This window comes from Trichosurus vulpecula, chromosome 2 (assembly GCF_011100635.1).
Source record: "Trichosurus vulpecula isolate mTriVul1 chromosome 2, mTriVul1.pri, whole genome shotgun sequence".
In the NCBI taxonomy this organism is placed as follows: Eukaryota; Metazoa; Chordata; class Mammalia; order Diprotodontia; family Phalangeridae; genus Trichosurus; species Trichosurus vulpecula.
Window position 1 is genome coordinate 230775921 of NC_050574.1, and position 19499 is coordinate 230795419.

Here is a 19499-nt window from a genome sequence, read left to right on the forward strand (position 1 = left end):
GATGAATTTCCATATTATACTAAAAGCGATAGGGAGCCATTGAAGCTTCTTGAGCAGGGCATGATATAGACCTGTACCTTTCAATTTTGACTACTATTTGGAGAATGAATTGGGGAGACAATACTTAATGATATTGCCTGCCATATTATTAATATGTAATCAAGAACAGCATAAAATTGGTTTGGTTTGAAAGCAGTCATCAGAACCATGATTTCCTTTATGATCCTGTTTCTGTGGAAGGGAATCCCCAAGGGTCCCTAATTGGTTAAGAAAACAAGAGTGGAATAGAGTCAAAGGGTGATTTGTTAGATTAATAACACGATCGCATCTGTTTTGTTGTGGTTTAGTAGATTAGTTGTCTGATTCTTCATCATCCCATTTGGGTTTTCTTGGCAGAGATCCTGGAGTACATTGCCATTTCCTTCTCCAGCTCATTTTATAGATGAGGAAACTGAGGCAAACAGGGTTAAGTGACTTGCCCAAGGTAACACAGCTAATAAGCATTTGAGGTCACATTTGAACTCACATCCTCCTGATTCCAGATCTGGAACTCTATCCACTGCACCACCTACCTGCCCTTTTGGAACTCTATCCACTGCACCACCTACCTCCCCTTTTGTATAGTTTTCTATTTTTTATGTATGCTATATTACATACTCTTAGAGCTGGAAGGGATCTCAGGGGCCACCTAGTCCAACCCATACCTGAATAAGAATCCCTACCTCGCCCCCTTCACCATAACCCAAAAGGGCTTTGCCAGTCTTTGCTTGAAAATCACCAGTGAAGGAGTGCCCAGGCAGCCTATTTCACTTTGGGATACCTCTAATTGTTGGGAAATATTTCTTCACATCAGGCTTAAATTAATCTCTTTTCAACTTTCCCCACTGTTCCCCATTAGAGTTAAATGGAACAAGTCCATTTCCTCTCTCTCGTTTTGACAGTCTTTCCAACATTAAAAGTCAAGCAATCTTTTTTGACTCTTGCCACAATTCTGTGAGAAAGATGGGACAGGGATAATTTGCCATTTTAGATATATGTGGAAATCAAGCCACCAAAGCTTATGTGATTTGTTCAGCCACACTGCTAATTGGTGACATGGATGGAACAAGAAATAAGATCTCCTAGCTCGTCATCTATCTTTTGACTAGACCAGTTTCCTTCTTTTACAATTATCACATATTCCAACATAATAGTGCAGATAGGTGACGCAGTGTCAAGAGTTCCAGGCCTGGAGTCAGGAGTTCAAATCTGACCTCAAACACTTACTAGTTTTGTGTTCCTAGGCAAGTCACTTAACCCTGTTTACCTCAGTTTCCTCATCTATAAAATGAACTGGAAAAGGAAATGGCAAACCATTCCAGTATCTCTTCCAAGAAAACACCAAATGGGGTCAGGAAGAGTGGGACATAACTGAGCAACAACAACTCCTACATTCCAACTAATAGTCATAGAGCTTCATATGATTTTACCAAAAGGAATAACCCCAAGTGTTCTCTTTTTAACATGGAAGAACTGTAAAACTCTAAAGACAGCAGCCATTTAAACTGTGGCACAGCCTACCAGAAAGCAATTTTGTTTAACAGGTATAGGGGGCAAAGGATGATCCCCAAATTAGCACCTTTCCCCAGGTAAGCAAATTACTTTCTAAGAAGACCCTGCCTGGATCTCAAGAAATACTTTTCCATGTGGTGTACCTAGTCAGAATAATCTTTACTAGCAATTAAATTATCCTGATTAGGAAATGGGTAGCCGTGGGAAATGTATATTTATTCTTCCTCAAAAAAATACGGACGATGAAACGTGGAATCAGTTTTATTTCATGGGGAAGTGTTTGAATATCACCAAGAGAGTTCTACCCATTTCTTCAACTTACTTTGGAGACAAGTTATTTTGCCTAGGTGTGGGCAATAACAAACTTGTGCCAAATTATCCAACTGGTATTTAAAGTTCTATCTTCTTGTAATCTTTTCTGCATATTTAAACAAGAAAACCAGAGTTATATACACAGGGATTATAATTTACTTAAACCAGGTACCCCCATTAAATTCAAATTGCATTAAATCAGTCAACAAGCATTTATTAGGCTCCTATATATGCTAGGAGACACTATGCTAGGAAATGGATATACAAAGACAAAAGTGAAAACAGTTAAAAGTATATAATGTATCAAGAGGAAACAACATGTACACATGTACCTACACAACTAGGTCCCAATTAGTGCGAATAATGACTCCCTTTGAAGCGTTCACATTATTCAGATTCATATTGCATATTTCCCTTGGGCTGGAACCAATTATCATGTTTTTCATGATTATAATTTCAAATAGTGCAAATTAGAATACATGTGACTACTTCAGGATTCATTATTCATACTGATCAGAACCCAGTTGGATATATGCATATTAGAGTAGTATCTTAAATTCATTCATTCAACAAACATTTATTGACTTCTTACCTTAAGCAGGGCATTGGATTAAGCATTAAGTGGTATGTAAAGATGAATAAGATGAATCACCATTCCAGAGGACTGATACAGAAACATGCTACACATTTTCTGCCAGTATGAAAATGAACTCAAGGTGAAGAATGAAGCATATTTTTAGACATGGCCAACGTGAGGATTCATTATGCTTGACTATGTATGTTTAATACAAGGGTTTTGTTTTTCTTTCTCTCGATTCTGGGGGGAAGGGAGAGGCTTGAAAAAGAAAGAATAGTGATAGGGTTAAAAAATAGTGGGGTAAGAAAAGAGAAACATTGAAATATTTTTAAAATACACAAGAAAAGAACTGAAAGAAGATCAATAGGAAATAGACAAAGCAGGACAGCTTTGAAAAGAACATGTTGAATTTGTTATATACTTGGAGAGAAAAGCAAGCTATACATGGTGTAGAATCATGCCTGCACATGCAATGCTCTTTTTTCTGTTCCACTGTGTATATAGAAATGCTCATCTGACCATATCAGCCCCCACTGCCAACTCAATAAACTATCACCTTAGGAATTAGATCGAAAATTCTCTCTGGCATTCAAAGCTCTTCATAACTTGACCGTGTCATATGCGCAGGTGCGCACACACACACACACACACAAACACACCACACCCCTTTCCAGTCTTCTTACACCATATACCTCTACTCTATCTCCTCAGTGCCTTGCCATCCAGTGACACCAGTTTCCTTGCTATTGATCACACAAGATACTCCATCTCCTAACTCCAGGTTGTCCTCATGCCTGGAATACTCTCTCTCCTCATCCCTGCCTCATGGCTCATCCAGCTTCCTTCAAGTCCCAGCCAAAATATCAACTTCTATAGGAATCCTTTTCTGTTTTCCTTTTATTCCAGTGCCTTCTCTCTGTTGATTATCTCAAATTTATCTTTATAAAACTTGTTTGCACATACTTGTTTATGTGTTGTTTCCCCATTGCACTGAGCTCCTTGAGGGCAAGGACAGTCTCTTGCCTTTCCTTGTATCCCCAGTGCTTAGCATAGTGCCTAGCACATAGTTTGTGCTTAACGAATGTTTATTGACTGACCAACTGACTGGCATTTGTCAATTTTTAAAGATTAATTTATTTTTAGTTTTCAACATTTACTTCCCTAAGATTTTGAGTTTCAAATTTTCTCCCCCTTCCTCTCCCCACCCCTTGAAAAATGGCATGCAGTCTGATATAGGCTCTACTTGTACATTCATATTAAGCATGTTTTCACATTAGTCATGGTGTAAATAAGAATAAGAACTAATGAGCGGAACTACAGGAAAGAAGAAACAAAACAAAACAACAAAAGAAAAGGAGAGCAAATAGTGTGCTTCCATCTGCATTCAGACTCCATAATTCTTTCTGTGGATATGGATAGCATTTTCCATCATGAGTCTTTTAGAGTTGTCTTAGATCCTTGCATTGCTGAGAAGAGCTAAGTCTATCAAAGTCAGTCATCACACAATGTGGTTGTTACTATGTAAAATGTTCTCCTGGTTTCTGCTCACTTCACTCAGTGTCGATTCATATAAGTCTTTCCAGGTTTTTCTGAAGTTTGCTTGCTCATCATTTCTTATAGCACAATAGTGTTCCATTACATTCAGATACCACAACTTGTTCAGCGATTCCCTAACTGATGGAAATTCCCTCAATTTCCAATTCTTTGCCACCACAAAAATAGCCGCTATAAGTATTTTTGTACTTATGGGTCCTTTTCCCATTTTTATGATCTCTTTGGGATACAGAACTAGAGTGGTATTGCTGGATCAAAGGGTATGCAGAGTTTTATAGCCCTGTGGGCTTAATTCCAAATTGTTCTCCAAAATAGTTGGATCGGTTCACAACTCTGCCAACAATGCATTAGTTTTCCAATTTTCCCACATCTTCTGCAACATTTATCATTTTCCTGTTTTGTCGTGTTAGCCAAAATGATAGATGTGATGTTGTTTTGATTTGCATTCTCTAATCAATAGTGATTTAGAGCATTTTTTCATATGACTATAGATAGATTTAATTTCCTCCTCTGAAAACTGCCTGTTCATATCCTTTGACCCTTTATCAATTGAGGAATTACTTGTATTCTTATAAAAATATGGAACGCTTCATGAATTTGCATGTCATCCTTGAACGGAGGCCATGCTAATCCTCTCTGTATCATTCCAATTTTAGTATATGTGCTGCTGAAGTGAGCATCACATTTTTAAAACAATTTTTTAAGATTTGAAAAAGATGAATAAGACATAGGCCCTTATACAAAGTTCTATATTAAGTGCTAAGTGCTGTACAAATAAGTCATGGCTTCTGCCCTCAAGGAAATTATAGGCTATGTTGAGAAATAAGATACAAATAGCCATAATACCAGGGCAAGTAGGTGGCACCATAGTGCATAGAGTGCTGGACCTCGAGTAAGGAAGATTTATCTTCCTAAGTTTAAATCTGGACTTAGACACTCACTTGTTGTGCGACCCTGGGCAAGTCACTTAACCCTGTTTGCCTCAGTTTCCTCCCCTGTAAAATGAGCCCGAGAAGGAAATGGCAAACCACTCCAGTACCTTTGCCAAGAAACGCCCAAATGGGGTCACAAAGCATCAGACTTGACTGAAACAACTGAACAACAAATCATAATAACAAGTAGGTGCAAGAGAACTGCTATATAAGTTGCCACAAGTTGCTGTACATCTACTTAGAACAAGGAAGGTATCAGGGAAACTTTTGTGAAAGAGGTATTATTTGAATGGAGTCTCAAAGACATAGATATGGGAACAGCATAATCCAGGCTTAGGCAACAGTGAACAAAAGCATAAAGGTAGGTCAATACAAGCTGCTCTAGGGAACAGAGTAACTTAGTATGACTGACGCATTGGTTATGATAATGGGAGTAGTGTGACTGAAGACAGGAAGAAAAGGGTGGCCTCAAACACGAGACTGAAGGGTTTCTACTGTATTGAGTAGATCATAGAGAGCCAATGACAGTTTTGGCACTGGGGAACAACATAGCCAGAGTAGTACATTAGGAAGACCAATAGTTCTGGCAGTTGTGTGTTAGACTAGATAGGAAGGAGGGAAAAGGCTAACTATAGGGAGACCAGGTTTTTAAAGTAGCCTAGATGAAAGATAATGAGGGTCAGAATTAGGGTGGTGGTAGTAGGGGGAAAAAAGGAAGGCGAGGAGATATTAGAGAACTAATTAGAGAATTAATTCTGGTAGTCTCATGGATAGGATTGGATGAAAAAAAAAAGTAAATTAAACAAGGCAGGTTTTAAATGTATCAAATGTGTATGTGCCTAAAAACATACTGTCCTTTTCTTTCAATGGCCACTGTCAAACACCAACAACAATGAAAACATTATCATTCAAACTCAGATATTACCATCAGTTATGATTTGAAACTCCATATTGACTCATCATCTCTCTCCCCCTTAGTGTTTGGTGCAAAAAAAGGTGGGGGGAGGATGTTCAAGGAAGAAAAAAAGTCCAGAGCCTAAAGCACAATAACAATGCAAACCACAGCTTTCTAATTCTTACTGTATGATAGAGAACATCTGTTTACCAGCTAAATATACTGCCATTTAAATGAGTAAGTACATTTAATGGACGAAGGATTAAGATCACTGAAGGGTGACATTTTATATTTGCAATACATAAAGGCCAAACAGAGTGTAACCACACACTTCCTCGCCAATGCTCATTTCTGTAATAACCAGGCAGCTTCCTACTACACACTGAATTCTTACTTCCTCCCGGCAAATGAAGTCAAGAATTCTAGTACTACAGGTCAGATTGGAGATTCTTAATTTTCATTGCTACAGATCCTTAGATCCTTCGTCACACACACACACACACACACACACACACACACACACACACACACCCCTTCATGTTGAGAATCTTCCAGTATTTTTTTATTTTTTAACACTAAGGAGCTACAGATTCTGTGGCTGTGAAAGCCAGGGTTGTAATGACTTTACTTTTAGTATTTATGGTCATTTCAATCATAATTTAAAGAAGACAGGAATGGAAAGATCTTTCCTGAACACCTTAACTAATAAATTATCAGTGTTTAAGAAACAATCACATTATGAAATGGAAATTAGCTGATATGATCAAACCGTATGGCTAATATAATTGATTTGTTCACATTATTAATAGATGAAAAAGCCTTAGTAGCTTAATTGAATATATAAAATTAAATAGGGATGATGTGTGCTATTTAGACTGTAAATAATGCTTCCTTTGTTTTTAGTGGAATGGTAAATAAAAGAGACTAGAGAGTCTTTATTAACATTGATTTTGAATAAAAAACCTTTGGGTCAAAAAATAGAAGACAGTGTAAAGAGTAGTTTTGTTTGAACATGCTTGTAGAAAAACTAAAAATGAAAGCTCTTTGAGGGCAGAGACTTTTGTTTTTTGGTCTTTCTAACCCTAGTGCCTAGCACAATGATTCAAATGAAATGAGCATTTAATGTTTATGGAATTAAATAGAATGAAGTTTTGTATGACTATGTCTAAAAGGATGTGAAAATGGGTGGGCAAAATGTCAACTACACAAACTTTGAATCATGCCAGAGATATGATAAGGACCAAATGATTCAGTCTCCTTTTTATTCATTTTAATAAGACTGATTTAATTAACACTTACAGAAAAGTGAATCTTAAACCAGACTGTAATTTCTATTCCACCTTTAATCGAATCATTGATCAGAGCTGGAAACACAGAGGTTTTCCAAATGACACATCTATGTCCCCAAGTCATTTTGTTTGTTTGTTTGCGGGAGAGTATCTTCAACCCAAAGAAAACTTGTCATCTGTGAGTCAGCTCTGATTCTAGCAACTGAGCACTATCAACCCTGCCCCACCTAAACTCATTCCAAGGAAATTATCAATCTGACGAGACACCTTGTTTTTCTCTTCTCCTACTCAGACTAGGTAAAACAGGCCAGAATAGTGTGGAAATTCTGTGTATCCCTGGGTTTTGCCATTTTCTCAATTCTTCTTTAGTCGATTTATCCTATTTGTGAGTGGAACCTAATTAAAAAGGGAGGGGGAAAGAACAATGTCTACAAAAGAGGAACCTTTTTTCCCTTTTGTTCTTTGAAACAACTTTCCTGGAAAACAGGATCTTTGGGCTGCTTTAATTTTATTCTTTTTTTTTTAATTTATACATCTCATTGATGTCTTTTATTTTGACATCACTGTCATTTCTATTTAAGTGTCCCTCCTCCCATCCATTGAACCCTCCCTGGTGATAAAGAAAAGCAATTAAGTATTAGCTTTTAAAGAAAAGAAAGAACAAGGTTTTCCTAATTAAAAAGCAAAGAGAGCAAACCAAAACCAAAACATCCGGTTGCCCCTTAAGTTTCTTCTCAGAAGCAAAAGGAATCCAATTCCACCTAATTAGTAGGTGAGAGTCTCTCTTTTCTTGCCCTTACCACCAGGGTGGTTGCATGCCAACCTCACCACCGGCTGATTCATTTGAGGCCGTTTACACTCAGTGTCAATCACCATACTAATGTTTAATCCCTCCTGGTTCTGGAACTGAAAGGGATGTTGGGGGACCTGTCCCTTGTGGTTTGTTTTTAAGATATAGAAGATTTTTGTTTTAAGCTGAGCTGTTTGAAAACAGATGGAAACAAGGTTAACAGTAAAGTTTCGGATTATTTGCTGCTTCCTGAAGAAGCATCCTGAGGATGTCTCCTTTCTCATCAAATCAGTTGGAAAAGTGACTGATGTGTAATTGCAGCCTATACTGGAATGAGGGAACAGATCTGCTTGGTTCCCGTTTGCATTTGGGCAGATACACTTTCCTAGCGGACAATTCTGTGTCCTGATCGCAAAGGTCCTGGGGATTGTATTCAAGATGCTAACCACGAAGACACTGTCTAAGGTGCCCCTTGCTGACCACTCAGTGAGTTCCTCGGAGATCGATTGCATGATGGGCTAAAGTAGCAGCAGAAGTCGAGTTTTCTCCTAGTACCTTTGGGAACTACAGTTATACCTCCATGCTAACTTTCAGGGACAAAACTGCTTTGAAGGCGTAGTTAGTGCATAATACAGGATCATTATTTCTTCCCTAGTGTTCCTTAGCTACTGGGGTCGGGGAGGATGGGGAGAACTGAGAAAGAAGAGAGATGGGAGGGCAGAAAAGGGAGTTAGTGGAGTGAAGGATAATAGAAAAAGAGAGAAAAGAAGGGATAGAAGGAGAAAAAGAGAAGGGAAAGAGGGAGAGAAGGGGATCAGAAAATCAGATCTAGAGCAGGAAGGGACCTTATCTTGGAGTCTAAAGCTCTCATTTAACAGATAAGAAAACAGATTATGTGACTTGCCAAGGTATCACAAGTAGTGAGTATCTGAGGGGGAATTTGAACCCAATTCTTCCCGCCTAGTGCCTTAGAAATTATACTACTGTGGAGAAAAAGGTTGGGGTGAAGCGAAGTGAGAAGGGATGAGGGGGTGAGAGAAAAAAGAAAAGGCAAGGAAAAGGGAGGGAGCCAAAGAGAAACAGGAGAGAAGACAGGGAAATGGAGAGGACAGAGAGAAGAAAATAACACTCTCTGGCTCTTTTAGTAAATCAAATATCTCTTTCTCTCTCTCTTTTTAATGGGACACTATAGGAGGGGTTCAAAAGAACATCTTCATACTCTATGGCTAAGATACGAAAGGAAATGTCAGACGAAAACCCTATTATTCTGTCCAAAGCCCAGCTGCTTTGCCTGCAGGACGCCAAAGATCTTGGACGTGCTTCTCAGGAAGACAACAAAACAAAACAAAAAAAAAAAACCATGATTTTTTTTTTTACTATATATTTTGCTTTTACTCCAGATGTTTGGCGTCCTGTAGACTATGCCTGTTTGTGGGACCCCCTTCTGTTTACTAGAACCTAAGAATTCCCCCAACCCAAGCGACTTTAGAGGCATTGACAGGGCCTTGTAATATAGCTTGGTATATAGGTGGTGCTGGGGGTCGAGGTGTGTGTGCGTGTGTGTGTGTGTGTGTGTGTGTGTGTGTGTGTGTGTGTATGAGTGAGAGAGAAAGAGACAGATTTTTCCGGGGCTGCTGGTAACTTTGCGGGATGCCTGAACTAGCTTTTATTGTCTCCTGTCACTGTTCTTAGAGAGGCCATACCGGAAACCGGACCTAACTGGACCCAACTACTATATATAAACTGCAGGGAAACAGCTTCAGGCGTTAACCGTGGCTTGTACTCTTGCCGGCACCAGACCTCACTGGACGACGCCCGCTGCTGCTGGGGCTACTGCCTCTGCAACTCTAACTTCAGCTGCGGAAGCAGGAGCGGCCACAGGGGCGTGATTCTCTCTGGGATAGAAAGCTATCAACAACCCCCGGCTTAACGACTTAAGGCAATGGAAGTGATTCTTTCTGATCTGTTCAAGCATCTTCATTTTGAAAAAATGGAACATTTCTGGTTGTTGTTTCGGATATGTAACCGAGGTGGTCGAATGTCAACATTGAGAGAAAGAGTTTATTATAGGATCATGAATTCCCCTTTTCTTTATTTTAAAAACAAAAAGCCCTATGCCTCTTCCTCATCTTCTTTCCCTTCTCCTGCACCACAAGAACTCTGAAGGTTCAACAGGCGCTCCGGAAGAAATGCATCTGACTGTCATGGGGTCATTGTAAGGAGTTCCATTTCCTTCACATAAGACTTCCCTTATGCTATTTGCTAGCTGTTCTCTGAACTCGACCTTCCTTCTCCAATCAGCAGGCACTTCTCCAGATCTATCTTTTGGGATTTTTAGCTTTTTTCAAGGTTCAGTTCATAGACCACCTCCTTACAAGAAGACTTTCCTTATGCCCTCTCCCTATTTAATGCTCCCTCCTTCCTCCTACTGCCTGTACCTGTGTACATGCTACATATACCCTCCGTGTCTAGGGGTTTTTAACCTTTCTGTATGTGTCATGGTAGTGACCAGAAGTGACTACCCTTTTGGAAGTGGAGTGAGGCTTATAGACCTATTCTCAGAATAATGTTTTAAAATGCACAAAATAAAATACATAAGATTACAATGGAAACCAACCATGCTGAAATATGTTGTTAAAAAAAAAATTTAAGCTTGCAGACCTCCTTTCAGAACCACTGCCCTAATAAAATGTAAATTCCTTTGAGGGCAGTGAAAGAGTTTTTTAAAAATTGTTTTTGTTTAGTCTTTGAAAATGAAAATGACAATTGTTGGAAGGGTTGAAGGAAAACAGGAATGCTAATGTACTGTTGGTGGAATTGTGAATTGGTTGAGCCATTTTGGAAAGCAATTTGGAATATTGCCTCAAAAGTTCCTAAACTGTGCTTACCCTTTGACCCAAAGAGACCACTTATAGGAGGTATCTATACCTTAAAGAGATAAAATACAGGAAAGGGGCCACGTGTATAAAAATATTTATAGCAGCTTTTTTTTTGTAGAGTCAAGGAGCTAGAAACTAAGGGAGTGCCTGTTAATTGGGAAATGGCTAAGCAAATTAGGGTACATGAATAAAACAACATAATTACACTGTAATAAATGAGTAAAATGACAGTTTCTGACAAACCAGTAAAGTTGAACTGATTCTAGGTGAAATGAGCAGAACCAAGAAAACAATGTATATAATAATAACACTATAAAGACAAACAAATTTGGAAGCCATAAAATTCTTATCAATACAACATGAGGACCAACCATGATTACAGAAAATTGTTGATGAGTTATGATACTCACCTCTTGATCGACAGGTGATGGACTTAATATGCAGGACAATACATACATTTTTTAGTTGTGGCCAACTCAGTAGTATTATCCAGCCCTAACCTCTCTGCTAACCTCCAGTCTTGTATCTCCAGTTGCCTACTGAATATCCCATACACATCTTAAATTCATCCAAAAACCTCCAAAACTGAGCTCATTATTTTTCCCCCAACCCTCCCCTTTTGCTGACTTATTATTACTGTTGAGGGTACCACAGTCTTTCCCATCACCCAACCTCACAACCTGTGTCATCTTCAATTCTTCACTCTTTCTCACCCCGTATGTCCAATCTGTTGCCAGAGCCTCTTGATTTTACCTCCCCAAGATCTCTTAAATATGCCTCCCTTCTCTCCTCTGACACTTCCACCACCCTGGTAGTTGTAGTGCCTTCTTTCTGTTGATTAATTCAAATTTATATTGTACATAGCTTGTTTGTACACAGCTTTTTGCATGCTGTCTCTCCAATAGAATGTGAGCTCCTTGAGAGAAAGGCATATCTTTGCCTTTCCTTGTATCCCCAGCACTCAGCATAGTGACTGGCACATAGTAAACAATTAATGTTTATTTACTACTGGTAATTTGTTATGCTTGACTATGCATATTTGTTACAAGGGTTTAGTTTTTCTTGTTCAGGGTGAGTGGAAAAGGTGTTGGGTAAATTCACTACCCTAAAAAAAAAAAAAGATCCAAATGAAGACCAAAAAGAATCACAAGAACATCTTTAAGAGTTACACATTGAATTTGTCATCTTTCTAAAAAGAATATGTATATAATAAAAATTCCCAGCTTCATGTACAATCCTCTCTTCATATTACACAATGTATATAGAAGTTCTCTCTCTCTCTCTCTCTCTCTCTCTCTCTCTCTCTCTCTCTCTCTCTCTCTCTCTCTCTTCCTCTCTCTCTCTCTCTGTCTCTCTCTCTCTCTCTCTCTCTCTCTCTCCCTCTGTCTCTCTCTTTCTGTCTCTCTCTCTCTCTCTTTCTCTCTCTCTCTCTCTTTCTCTCTGCTAAGTTCAGAATTTTAAAAATATTACTTTGGCAGCAGTGAGAGATAATGAAGATATGAATTCAAATTAAGGCAATGTAAGTAAAATTGAGGTGCCCTGTTTTGAACTGAATGCAAGAATTGGACTCACTACTAGGTTCCAAAGATATGGAAAAATAAAAGATCCTATATGTATAAAAATACTTACAGTAGCTCTTTTGTAGGAGTAAAGAACTAGAAACTAGGGTAAGTTCAATTAACTGAAGAATTGCTGGATAAATTGTGACATGCTGTTATCGTTAGTGTTTGTCCTTTGTTCTTGAAGAGGACTGTGACATCAGGAAAGTGATGCCATGACTTGTAGTGAATTGGATTTAAGTGAGAGAGGTCTATGCAAAGTCATGAGCCTCATTTTCTCCTCCGGAGTCATCTGAATCCAGTGGCAAGATATAGATCAGGACAACTGGAGATGGCCCCGAATGCAGTGGGAAACAGAGGCCTTTTTAACCTAAGGTCTTTCCCAGGTATCTGTATGACTGAGGCAATGCCCATTCAGTGATTAAGGGTAGGTAAGAAATGAGGCAAAGAATGGCTTCTTTTACCTAGTCAAAAAAAATCTGAGAGGAGAAGATCATCAGGGTTTCTGATCAAAATAGAAATTGTGACATATGAATGTGATGGAATACTATTCTGCCACAAGAAATAATGAGGGAGATGGCTTCAAAGAAACTTAGGAGGACTTGTATAAACTGAAGAAGGGTTAGTTAGGTGAGTAGAACCAGGAGAACCATTTATACAACATTGTAAAGACAAACAACTTTCAAAGAACTCTTAACACAATGACCAACTCTGATTGCAGAGAACCCATGTGGAAGCATGCCATCTACTTCCTGACAAGAAAGTGATGGATTTAGGGTGCATAATGAGGCATATATTTGGGGGCACAGCCAATCCAGGAATTTGTTTTGCTTGACTAGGCATATTTACTGCAAGGGTTTTGCTTTTCTTTTTTCCCAATGGAGATGGGAAGGAAGGGAGAAAATACTGATTATTGCTCATGAAAAATAAAATTTAATTTAAAAAAGCCAAGGTACTTGGGAAGAAGTGTTAATCTTATCTCCCAAAGTCAACCTAAATTATTGTTCTCTTAGAAACATACATAGTTTAGTAAAAACCTGCAGAAGATATTGGAGGCTTTCAAACCAATCTTACAGTGGTTGCATATACATGCTTACCAAATCTCCTCCTAGGTTGAATTACTGTCTTAGTTCAGAATCTGAGTTTCAGAGTGAATCAGTCAGCAATATATTCTGATGAAAGAGTACCAAATATTGAGCATCTCCTCAGAACCTTCACCCAGTCTTTGAGGTACTATCACAGCAACCCTGCTGTCCTTGGGATCTGCACCTATGACATCTGGCTAACAGCTGTCACAGTCAAAAATTAGTGTAGCAGAAAAAGCTCTGTACATGGAATTAATAGACCTGGGTTCAAATCTGGATTTAACTTCTTGACCCCTTGCATAAGTCGCTTAACCTCTTCAGGCTCAATTTCCTCATCTATAAAATGAAGAGTATTGAAATAGATTATTTCTAAGCTCTTAATCCTATGGAGGAATCTTTTAAAAATAGGAAATAGGGCTGTAACCCACTTAGCATCCTGCAAAAACAGAAAAAAAAGTAAAGGATTCATTAGAGGCCAAAGATGGACTGCTGAACCCTACCCCTTAAGTAAACAATAATAATCCCTTTAAGTCAAGGTCATGGATACAAAGAAAACCAGAAGAAATGGAAGGTAACCCCATGGATGTCAGTTAAGGAGAAGTCAGTCCCACTGGAGAGATAGAAATGTCCCTAGCCTACATGGTTAAGAAATAATACAAATAATCAATACAAGATTAGTAAGAAAAAAATTGACTGTTTAAAATAAATGTAAATGACAATTTAAAAAATAGTTTGCACTCCAAGTAACATAATATTTTCCCATCAAATCAGCAACATTCTGAAATTAGAAATTTTGAGTACAATGGAATCAATGATGTGCTAACTACAATATAGGAAGTTAAAACAAGCCCTTTTTATATACTAGATGGCTTTTATGTCCACCTTAGTTCTCCTCCAGAGGGCTTGTCTGATAGGTTCCCAAAAGATGGTATGAACTGGTGCATTGTGCCTACCATTGAAATTCGGAATAGAGTCTACATCACCCTAACTCAGCAGCCTGGCTCCAAGCTCAGTCTCAGTACCAACCATGTCTTTTCTTTCTTTTTATGGTGTCTTCCACCCCCTGGTCTTCATTTACTACCCAATCTCCTCCTGACTGATGATGTAGAATGGGTTCAAGACCATGTCCAAAAACTATTTCTTTGGGGAGTTAAATGATCAGTGGAATGTTTGTTCTAAAACCTTGAAGCAGAGTTGAATTTTATGTATTTTTTTGAAAGTCAAGGGATGTCACACCTAGAAACTCCACCCTTAATCAGTCCTTTATAGTTGATCAAATCCCAGGGTCCAATCAGGTCTTTGGTGCTCTTTGACCCCTGCAAAAATGCCTAGGACTTTTTTACCTTTCCTTCTAGCCCCCAAGTTGTAACATGGTCAGCTTTGTCCCCTTTCCTTTTAACCAGTAAGGGTACCTGGCCATTTTCCTGACTAGTTTTACAAGGTTCTAGTGGCAGCTGGGTGAAATGGACTACACCCCTCTCCAAAATGATCCATCGCTAAGGTCCCAGGAAAGGTTACTCTGACTCCCTACTTGCTCATCCCCCCCTCCTCCTAAAGGCCTCTGGCCTGGATACCCAAAAATCTCTACCTACTAGAGTCTGTGGGCTCTGAAAAAGACCCCATTTTCAGGATTGCCCAGCTGTAGAAGAATACTTCCAGTGGAGCTACTTTAGAAATGGCAAGCAGAGCTCTTAATTCTCTGCAGCACACCAGCAATGAAGCTCAACAGAAATCTTCCCATACACACACACACACACACACACACACACACACACACACACACTGCCCATTGAAAAGGTGGGATGATGAAGTAGAAAGCACACATGAAGACACGAGTGTAAATAATGGCTTGGCCACTTACTAGCTGTATGAACCAGGACTAATCACTTAACCTCTCTGAGACCAGTTCTCTTCCACCTTTAGATGGAAACCTCTAACATCTTAAATGTCCTCTCTCTTCTTCAGCATCCTACCCAGTCTCAGTTTGACCAGGGCCTAGGAAGCAAGGAAAGATGTCCCTGCTCTCTATATGGATGAGAATTGAACTTTCAGGTAGAGAAATGCATTGCTACTAAGTGACTTCAAAATGTCTCCTGGGACTTTGGGGGACATTTTAAAAGGTATTCTAGTGGCGATTCACCCTTTTCCGGGAGACTAACTTGGGAGGAACATTTGGGGCCTGGCAAACAGAGCCATGCCCGGGCCAACCAAGTGTCCTTATGACACATTAGAGACCATCTAGCCCAAACCTTTCACCTCAGAGGTAAAAAAATAGAGTTATTTGGAGAATATTGGGGGACGCCTAGAGAAGGAGAAAGTCTTTCTCCTCTACCTCTCTTCTCTGAAGGAGGGAGGAGAAGGGACAAGAGGAGAGAGAAAGGGGAGGCATTTCATCTCTCAGGGCCCCAACAACTCTCTAAGACTCTAAATTACAGACCATTGTTGATCTGTATCAGTGGAGGAAGTTTCTGTACCAAGATTTCCCCATACAAATGAAATCACAAGTATGGAATCCTTATCATTAGAACACCTTTATTGAAGACTCTCATTTAGTTGAAAGGAGGCCGGTAATCCCGAGCCCAATTCACAGATTGTGGATGTCTCACTATACTTATGGCCTAAAGTGTTGCATTCCAATTTCCTTTTGGCTGTTTGTCAGCTTCCCTGCTTCCTGGGATAAATTTGGTCTAGTCTGGACTTACAACTAGCTGGTAGTTCTTTGAAAAAAATATATTGCAAAATTTCCATCATTCTTTCAAGTTCTTTCCTCCCCTGCATTAGAGTTTAGAATAGAAAGATTAACTTTCTCAAGGTTTTCAGCAACTTCCCCTCAAATTCCCTTTTCATTCTTTCTTTCCTCTTCTCTTGCCTACCTTCCCTTCCCTTCCTTTTCCTTCCCTTCTCCACCCTTCCTTTCCCTATACATCTCTTCCCCCATCCTGAGTCAACAGCAAATTCCCTGATGAATTCCAGCAGTCTGGTTGCAGCAGCCTGTTTCTCTGCCTCCAGTCGGTCAGGTTGTGCCTGACTAATTTGGGGCCTCCAGGATCCCCGTGGTAGCCCTTTGGTAGCTAAGAGGCTTCTCCCTCATGCCACCCCACCCCTGCCCCCTACTCTGTCTCCGAGGGCTGCTGCAGCTGATTTACCCAGTATATATCAATCATTGCTCACAGATTCTAGTGGATTCCCTTTAAGCCAGGGTGTTATGTTCACCAAGGCCCTCAGGGGCCATCTGAGGGCTCCTGAAAATAATTGCTGAGGATCCAAGTCTCAGCTCACTTCATTAAAGCAGTCAGATAAGGGTTATCTCAGCTAGATATTTTCTCTACTGCAGACCAAATTGTCCCCTATCTCTTGCCAGTATTTTTTCCCTCTTCTGTCCACCCACTTTCCCATGTTCAAATAATAATAAGTCACATTGTTATAGTACTTTACATCTTAGGAAACTCTATTGTCACATCAATTTTAGAAGTAGTACAAGTAAAACCACCAATTTAAAGATGAGGGAACTAAGATTCAAAAAGGTTAAGTCACTTGTCCAAGATAAAGATAACTACTATGGCTAAAAAGTGGCAGAATAGTCATTCCTGGTTCATCTGACTCCAGGTCTAGTTGTCTTGCTAGGACTTCATGCTGTTTAAGAAGCAGTTATGCTTTGGGGGACCCATTTCCCACCCACTTCCTTTTCCTTGAGACTAGAAAATATCAAAGTTTGATAAATTTGGTCCCTTCTTCCTTCTCTATCTTTCCACCCTCAGGCTTTCATTCCCAAAATCACTATTTGTTGTATGAAGTTTGGAAGACCCTTCACCAAGAGCTAAAATTTTTCTCAGTAGACATTTCTTTCCTACTGTCTGCATGTGTCCTTTCTTCCTTCATTCTTTTCCTTCCTTCTTCTCTTAGATCATTCCTTTCCTTATCCTAAGTATGTTGTAAACCTTAGGAGATATAAACTCAACCATTCAAAGTTAAGTCATTGGAATGAAAACTTTCAATGCTTTATCATTTTAGAACTGAACCAAAAGTAAAAATTTACAGCTATCCCTTTTTTCCTGATGGAATAGTAATTCTCTTTGCATAGTTTTGTATCCCAGGGTGGTAGATGAAGTGGTGGTGACGAGATGAAGATGAGACCCTCACAATTAACCACCTCGCCAGAGTGTAGACTAGGATTCATATCACTTAGTCTAAGAGCTTTCTATGCAACCAGAGGGCATTAAAGCTTTGGGAAACAACTTAACAAATTTAAGATTGATCCGTGTCCTAACTATCCTCAACCAAGGCAGCTTCTCATCCCCCAAGGTCATGTAGCAGTCAGAGAAAAATTGCTCAGCTCAGTGAAAATGAAGACAGGAGGCTTCCCAGCTTCTATATCAAGTTGAGAAAAGGCTTTAGTGAAAATCTTGAACCCTCTCCCTCTCTTTCTCAACTTCTCTGTTAAGGAAATGGAAAAATGCAAATTTCAGAAATGATCTTTTTGTTCCAGTTGCTAAAGCCCCAGTCTCTGGTGACTATGAAAGCTCCTAGGAAGTGCTGTCTCAGTAGGTGGAACAAAGAGATTCAACAGACTGAGCAGTCCCCCTAGGTTTCGATAGCCCCCAGATTGGGACCATATGTCCAATGGAAAGCCTTTTTCTATTGACATAAATAATTGACAGCTCTGAGTTCCAGTTTAATGGAACAGTTGAATATACTTAAGTGGCATGACCTGTGTCAACAGTTGCCCTGAACAATTAAAATGAACTAGAAACACCTATGTTTTCTTCAATATCAGGTTCTTATGGTTGGGGGTGGGGTGGGTATAGTGTTTGTTTTACAGAGGGAAAGCAAACTGAATTATTCAGATCATCACTGTCCACCTCGCCTTGTCTAAGAATGCAGAAATAAATAACAACATAAAATTAAAAGTATTTTATACTGGCCCATAATATTTAGGCCTTATGCTTGTCCACCCCCACCCCATCACCACCACAACTAATGGTAATGAAGGTGACGAATTGCTCTGAATCATCCACATGCTCACTTCCTTTGTATTAGATTATAAATTCTAAGAGTGCCAGACCAATATCTTACTTGTTCTTGTATCTCCCCAACTGACTAACACAGTGCATTGCATATAAAAAGAGCTTAATAAATGGTCATTGAATAAATGATCAGACCATTTATTATCAACCCCCATTGATAGGGGTTAGTGGTGAAACAACATACCTATGACATATTAAGAAGCTGTTGGTTTAAAACCATTCTCCTATCTGAAGCTCTCTGCTCAGAAAGATGAATATGATTAATCTTGAATTTACCAAAGGTAACTTCAAGTCAATCTGCTTTAAAAATCAAATAGACAAGAATTTATCAAGCACCTCCTCTATGCATTGGAATATCATGGATATGAAGAAGCTTAAGCCTAGGCCCCTATTCCTAGGGGGCTTGCACTCCATTTGGAGAGAGGAAGGACAAACACAGAAAAAGCAACATTTACACACAATTCATAGGCAGGCCATCAGAAGGATTCCTATTGCCATGAGTCTATGTCATACAATCCCACACCTCTGCGTGTGGGATGGAGAGTGAGCAGAAATTAGGTTTAAAGTTGCTAGAAGGCAGTCTCCTGACTTGCTTAGATATTTCCTATAAAGCCAAAGAGAAAGTGTGAGCCCCAGTCAGCATAATCCTCTCCATAATTGAATTTTCTCACTTAAATAGTAAATCCCCATTTCTAAAACGTTGTTCCTCTGGAAAGACCACTTAGGCGAAAACTGTCTTTGAGGACTGCGATTAATTACATCCTGGGAAAACATAAGAAAGTGGGAGTTAGTGCCTTCATTGAAACCGCTCTCCAGTCGCTGGCGAACGATTAATAGGAGCCTCTCCAAAGGAGGAGGTTCTCTGTTTATCAAACGCCAGTGCACTACTGCCGACTCCTTTCTTTGGTAAACACTCTTTAAACAAACATCCTCTGTGCTCTATTATTGCCAAAGCTGCTGAGAGCTTTAATAAAAGCACAGGGAAGATCAGAACCCGCGTCCAAGGCTGCTGCTTAATCCAATGAAGGCAATTTCCGAGGATAATTGCGAAC

General features: G+C 39.4%; 1 non-coding gene across 1 annotated transcript; it reads right to left on the reverse strand.

The window, feature by feature from the left end:
* Positions 1–4567: 4567 nt before the first annotated feature.
* On the reverse strand, positions 4568–4674 carry LOC118840481. The gene has a single exon (XR_005009673.1). It is a non-coding gene; the product is annotated as a U6 spliceosomal RNA (small nuclear RNA).
* Positions 4675–19499: the final 14825 nt, after the last annotated feature.